Source organism: Mastomys coucha, unplaced genomic scaffold (genome assembly GCF_008632895.1).
Source record: "Mastomys coucha isolate ucsf_1 unplaced genomic scaffold, UCSF_Mcou_1 pScaffold3, whole genome shotgun sequence".
In the NCBI taxonomy this organism is placed as follows: domain Eukaryota; kingdom Metazoa; phylum Chordata; class Mammalia; order Rodentia; family Muridae; genus Mastomys; species Mastomys coucha.
The window spans coordinates 7,396,780-7,403,581 of NW_022196909.1; the positions used below are offsets into that span (position 1 = coordinate 7,396,780).

At 46.4% G+C, this 6,802-nt stretch overlaps 1 protein-coding gene across 9 annotated transcripts in view; it reads left to right on the forward strand.

Moving 5' to 3' along the window:
• The first annotated feature begins 586 nt into the window (after window positions 1-586).
• Ak9 (adenylate kinase 9) overlaps window positions 587-6,802 on the forward strand; it is a 137,443-nt gene continuing 131,227 nt past the window's right edge. For 2 of the 9 annotated variants that reach the window (XR_004112534.1, XM_031348417.1), the window contains exons 1-2: window positions 587-943; window positions 1,087-1,213. The gene's annotated coding sequence lies outside the window, so the exon portion shown is untranslated. Of the gene's footprint in view, window positions 944-1,080; window positions 1,214-1,238; window positions 1,384-6,802 lie in introns of those variants that run through there. The other 7 variants (XM_031348422.1, XM_031348424.1, XM_031348423.1 and 4 more) reach the window with 7 other exon arrangements.

Genomic DNA, 6,802 nt, shown 5'->3' on the forward strand with positions numbered 1-6,802 from the left:
AGCTACCTGGGCCAAGTCCCCCGGACTTTACTATAAGGAGTGGACTCAAGATTATGGGAAAGCAGAAAAGAGGAATTCATTGAGAAGCTGTGCACAGTTCCTGCGTGCCACAAGCACCTGTTTGCATGCCCATCTTCCAGCCAGTCACATGGTCCTAAGCAAGACAGACGTGCAAAGCCACCAGTGCCTGACGGCATGGCCCCAGCGGCCGAGCTGGCAGCAGAGCTGGGAGGAAAGGGGGGAGTTCGGGGTGCTGCCTCTTTCCTACGACCCCACAGGGTCCCCCGGCCCGCCCCTGCGGCTACTCACAGCTCTGGTCTCATACAGCACCAGCTTCTGGACGGAGCTGATGATGGGGGCAGCGGCCGTGGGCATGGCTCCAGCCGATGGCGGTCCCACCACAGGGCACCAGGCCGCGGCCCAGGTCGTGCCAGCTGCGAGGTGCCCCCTGCAGACGGAGAGAGGAGACTCCGCAGACCCTCCGCACACCAGAGACGGCTGACAAAAACAAGGTGGGAGCACTAAACCTCCAGGTGGCCCGCAGCCGCCTCGCAGCCGCCGGCCGCTTCCGGATCCACCGAGCCCCGCCTCCCGACCAGCCCCGCCTAGACGCGGGAGGCGGGGCTACAGGATCACGGTATGGCTGAGGGCGGACGCTAACGGTGCCATCTTTCTTTAGGGAAGGCGGAAAAAAAAAAAAAAAAAAAAAAAAACTATCTACTCTTTGTTTTCCTGAAACCTGTCTCCTAGGTGCCTGTGATTTTCCCCACTTTTGTCGCCCATTTTTATCTCCACGAAAGTTCATATTGTGGCTGTATGGCCCACAAATCTTTCTTAATTACTTAAAGGTGGCGCCTTTGGTATTTGCACATTTTCTGTGTGAGGCTAACGGTCTGCATTCTAAAAGGGACCGTGCTGTTGTTAAAAGTCGGCTCTAGTTAAGGTAAGGTTTTCCCGTTTGCTGTCTAAACATAAATAGACAACATATGCACTTGCTCTGTTCATCACCTCTACACTGCTGGGCAAGGTGTTTTATAATTATGCCTACATTTAAGCACAAGTTTAACAGTTCACTACGAATTACAGCGCCACCTCCCGAGGCCCCGCCCTCCAAGAGGCTCCACACGCCTCCCACTGGTTTCCAAGGCAACCGCCTAACAGATACCCAGAGCCTCAGGAGAGAGCTGCTGTTGTCCCTGTCCACAGGGACCAGGTAAGCAGAGGCAGGAGGGCCATTGTCCACCTTCTGGGTGCATTTTGTTATCCGTTGCAAGGAAGTGCACTTCCGGCGGGGACCCCATACCAGTTATTTTTTCTTGCAAAGCTAAACCACGATCTCTTCATAAATCGACTTCCCAAAAACCAGTTCTCCTTTCAGCTAAGGTATTTATCTCACAAATTCGGACTGAACACCTGCCCCAGAGGGTAACAGTGGTGGCTAAACTAGCATAGGCAGGAAGTGCGAGGTTTCACAGGGACCCCTCTATATTCAAGAACTCCCGCTAGAGGGTTCTCATGCTGAAAGATAATAAAACTTTAAAAATGCAAACCCATAGCTGAAAAAGAATATTAAAGTTTGCTGTAGATTCAAGTTAGGACATTACAAGGTTTCTAAAATATGAGTATCTATTAGTGGTTTGGTTTCAGCTTGATATACCTTTTTTATTGAGAAACTGGAAAGGAAACTAGATGGCTGGAGTCTCAGTTCTGGCATTTTACGCTGGTGTGTGTGTGTGTGTGCGTGTGTGTGTGTGTGTGTGTGTGTGTGTGTGTGTGTGTGTACGTGCGCGCGTGCGAGTGTGTGTGTGTAAGCCAGAGGCTAAGCTAGGTGTGGTCCCTCAGCCAGCAAGCCCCAGCGAACCACTTCTCTCCACCTTGAACCGCACCTTTTAACTTTTCCATTTCATAGTGGAAGCCAGCTCTTCCTAGTGCAAGCTAAACATCTGCAGAGTGTTTTGGTTTAGGAAAGTCACTTTTTAAAAATAATATAATCTGATTTTCAAATATTGTTTTCAATTATTATTTTATACTAAAATGAAGCACTTCTCTTTGAGAACTTTCCTAGTTTTATATCACCTGGGAGCAAAACTGATAACAAACAAAAGTGCCAAGTTATTTCTATACAGGTGGTCCCAGGAAACAGAAGCTCGGGGTAGGTGCACTTGGAAATGGGGAATATTGTCAAACAAGCTTCTCTATTAGCTAAGTTCACTAGGGAATGAGGAGTACATAACTTGGAACCATTCCCCTTCTGGGCCCGGGGGGGAGGGACGTTGTGTTTGCTCACCAACTCCCGTGTATTATTGGTTGAAGCCTGATACAGGCAGGGCTCGATGTCTTGGAACATCCAGTTTGCCAGTGCTCAAATAGAGGGGGTGTGGCAGCAGAGTCCCACCTGCTGGTATCCAAAAGTCTGGCAGTAACCTCGAAAAGTTGCATGACACATGCATGAGGAGCAATCTGCTGCTTTCGCCCCAGGGACCCCTCATACCCACTGTCACCGCACCAAGGTCGCACCAGCCCAGCCCATCACCAATCCTTGAAGACAATAGCTAGGGAAAGTTAATAGGGTCAGCTGCAGAATTCACCGCTGCAGTTAACCCGGGGTCTCTAACTGCTCACTCATCTCCATCTCTAACATTTCTAGGTCTTCCTTACTCTTGGCCAGGACTAATGTGAGTCTAAGTTGCTTGTCCTGCTTTCTTTCCTGTGCCAATACATGTCTCAGAGTTTAAGATTACCCTTCCAGTCGCAACTATGTAATGCCAAGTCTCCCTCCCCTGCCTCCTCATAGGCTTGTGGAGCCAAAAGTGACCAGTTGGTAGCAATCGTTTTAGTTTTGTGAAACCTTGACTGAGATCTTTGATACAACTGTCTCTCCTAGCAAACAAATCCAGTCTACTACCACCTGGGCCTAAAATTGTGAGAAATTTCCCAAGTCAATCAGAATTGCCCAGGTCAATCACCAGGTAGGGATAAGATCCAGTTCTCCTGATTCTTGGCTCAAAGCATTTTTCTAGTCTTGAAGTACACTGGCTGTCTCTATCTCACACAATACTAAAAAGTGCCATACCAGTACCTCTGAGAGGTCTGTCTAACACGCCAGCAACTTTTTTTGTTTGTTTTGTTTTTTTTCGAGACAGGGTTTCTCCATGTAGCCCTGGCTGTCCTAGAACTCACTCTGTAGACCAGGCTGGCTTCAAACTCAGAAATCTGCCTGTCTCTGCCTCCCAAGTGCTGGGATTAAAGGCATGTGCCACCACCACCCGGCCATGCCAGCAACTTCTAAGTGAGCTGGGATGTGTGTGGTAGAGAAAATAGATCTCACATTTACATGCATCTCACATTTACACGGATACAATCTTTACTGTAAAGAGGATCCTTTGATTTGGTGCAATATTACACGAGCTTCATGATGGCAGATGAGACAGCCCAACCATTTGTTAGCTGTGCTGGCCAACAGACTACAGACAGGGAAGGCACACTCACCTTCCCCCGCCCCCATGTCACTGTCCCTCACAGTGGGAAGAGTCCTGTTCAGCCAGTCTGTCAATGATGGGATTTCTAACTCCTCAAGAGATCGTTTCATACTAAAGTCTTAGCCTCATCTCTGCTGTGGAGATGTAGAACATTGGTTGTAACCACCAGTGGGAAGGAGCCTTACTAAATCACGGCCTAGCCTCAGCCACTGCATCCCTGCCACCACAGCATTTCCATTTAGGAACCTGTACGACTAAGAAGAGCCAAGAAAGACTGGCTGGCATCTACTGGAGAATCATCTCGTTCACATGTTTGTTCAGTACATCTTCACAGGTGGAAGGCTTGCGAATGGAATGGGTTTTCTATGTTGCAGAACAGAATGCTACGAATTGAACATCTTAAAATGTTTATTATCTCATGGTTTCCATGGCCAGGGGCCGTGGCATATATCAGTGGGGTCCTCTGCAATCGGGTGTTAACTGAAATTTACTTTCCCCTGGATAGAGAACTAAGAAAGAATCCATTCCATTATTGAGAAAGTTCATCTCTGGCAGAGGACCGGGGTTTAGCTGGTGACTACATGTCGCTCTCCGCATCTGGAGGCCAGACGCTGTTCCTTATTGCATGGTCCTCCCACAATATGACAGCTTACTTCTGAGCCCCTGAGAAGCCTATCTCCAACTGCTAAGATGAAGTCAAATATAATATATAAAATAATCATGAAAAGCAAGTCACAGATCCCACTAGCGTTCAGCGGAAGCCATTACACAAGAGTGTGGCAGGGAAGAGCTCACTTTAAATGCATCTGCCAAGCAGTTTACAAGTCCAATCATGGGCTTCTTCTCTTCTGACCTTGCTCCTGTGGGCCCTTGATGAAGCCATTCAGAATCTCCCACCAGTGTGAGGAATCATAAGCTCTGTTTAAGGCTCTGCCTGCAGGAACGTTTACCTCAATTGCTATTTTTTCAAAGCTACTTGCCAGAGCAACTAAAAATCTAGAAGTGTGGCATTTACAGCTTGCATCAATATATCACAATTCTACTGTGATGTTCCCTCTCTCTGACAGCTGTTCCCAGGTGCTGACTTTTGACCTAAAAAAGAAAAGCATGAGAGATGGATAGTGGCCAAGAGTGGGGCGACTGGAATACATATTTATGAACCTTATTTTTGCCCTTCCAGGCCTGCCTAGATGCTATCACATTCTCTATTTTATCACTCAGTGGGCTTCTGCAGCAACTCGCTCAGTGCCAGGAATCTCCACCCAACGGTCCTTGCTGGAAAGACAGACATCTGTTCCCACAGCTCTCCTCTTGATGGTTACAAGCTTCTTGATGGAGAACCAAGGCGTCTCCAGTGTAAATACTTATGGAGTGTTTCTCAGTCCGTTCTTGAGGACTCCTAGCCTCCTCTTCAGGGAATTAGTGCTGCAGACCACTGCAGAGCTGGCCCTGGCGGTGTGGGCATGAGAGAGCCAGCCCCAGGGGTAGGAGAGCAGGAGAGCTGGCCTGGTAGCACCGGTGCAGGAGAGCTGGCAGGCTGACCAGCTCAGCTACCACACAGGCCCAGATCCAAGGCTTTGAGTCCGCCCACCCCAACATCTATCTCTTCTATGCACTGCTGGAGCATATAGGGGCTGCAGATCCAAGGCTGCAGGACCTCAATGACACAGGGCAACAACAGGCTATCTGAGAGGAGTCCCAGTGAGGATCTAATACTGATAGTGTAGCAGAAGCCAGAGGCCTCTGCTCATTTCTTATGGCGTTAGTGTAGGAGTAGCCCTTGCCATTCCAGAGAGCACAGCATGATGCTAATGAATTCTCTGACCCCATAGCAATATTGATCTAACTTTATCAGTTCTGTGAACCTTTAATGCCTTTCTCTAGTCATTTGCCAAAGCAGGTCCAGCATTTCCACCTCAGTTACTGTGGGTTTCTGTTTCTTCCAAACTTTATTTGTTTCTTTTTTGTTTTTTGTTTTTTTTTCGAGACAGGGTTTCTCTGTATAGCTCTGGCTGTCCTGGAACTCACTCTGTAGACCAGGCTGGCCTCGAACTCAGAAATCCGCCTGCCTCTGCCTCCCGAGTGCTGGGATTAAAGGCGTGCGCCACCACCGCCCGGCAGTTTTTCCAAACTTTAACTGCGATGAATTCAGTTTGTGGGTGGTGTTGCTGGGACGTTCAGCCGTGAGTCTGTGGGTGTTGTTGCCGGGACGTTCAGCCGTGAAAGAACGAAGTATCTTCAAACCCGTGTCTGGTTTAAGTTCCCCTGGGCGATTCTCTCTCTCAACAGTGTTTGCCCCTGCGCAATCTACACATCATTTCAAGAGCAATAACTGAGACAAAGCTCTAGCTTCTCCTAAGAAATACTGGTCCAGGGAGAGAGCCCCGGACTCGTTTATCATGGGATGCGATGCCTACAAAAAGAGCTTTAAATTTTTTAAAATCCAGTCTGTCAAAGCTTGCCTTTTCAAACTGATCTGTTAAAATTTATTTCCAACATTTTTTTTGTTGGTTACATCTTCACATTTTCTTTTATTTCTTCTTTTTAAAACTTACTTTAATAGTGCTAATTAGTAATATTAGCATGAATTTAACATCCTATAATTTCCATTTTAATGGATACATTGATGTATTAAAGTATATTGTGATTTTTTTTTTAGTTCTCAAGAATTGGGTCTTTAAATACATTCATAATTATTTCATTGTAGTCAAGAAAAAATGGTTTATGTTAATTTTATTATTTATATAATAGATGAGTAAATATTTTATTGGTTCAAATATATAAGTAGTTTGCAGGTCCTTGAAAATAAGATGTGGTCTTTGTACCACATCTTACAATCCAAAAACTTAAAGTCCCAATTTATTTCTGATTCCTTCCAACAAAAACAAGCAGCATAAATTAAAATCTGCTATTATAGACATAACGTTTAAAGTGGAAGAAGGCCGTGCCCAGAAACCTAAACAGCTCAAACTAGCAAAAGCTTTCCAAAAAGGATCTACGTTATAGAAATGGAAAAATATTACAACATGATTGTGTGTGTGTGTGTGTGTGTGTGTGTGTGTGTGTGTATACATTTTTTTTTAAGTTGGTCTTTTGGGTATGTTGACTTTTCTTCTGAACAGATTTGGTTATACACTCTTTCTCTCTCAAACATTCAATAACGCAAGACGGCTCCTGAGCTGAGTATATCCGTGGACTTCTTCCCCATATTTCTGCTCCAACACTGTGACCTTCAGCTTTCCCTTGTCTACTGCAGTGTCTTGAATCATGGCCTTCAGCTTTCCCTTGTCTACTGCGGTGTCTTGAATCATGGCCTTCAGCTT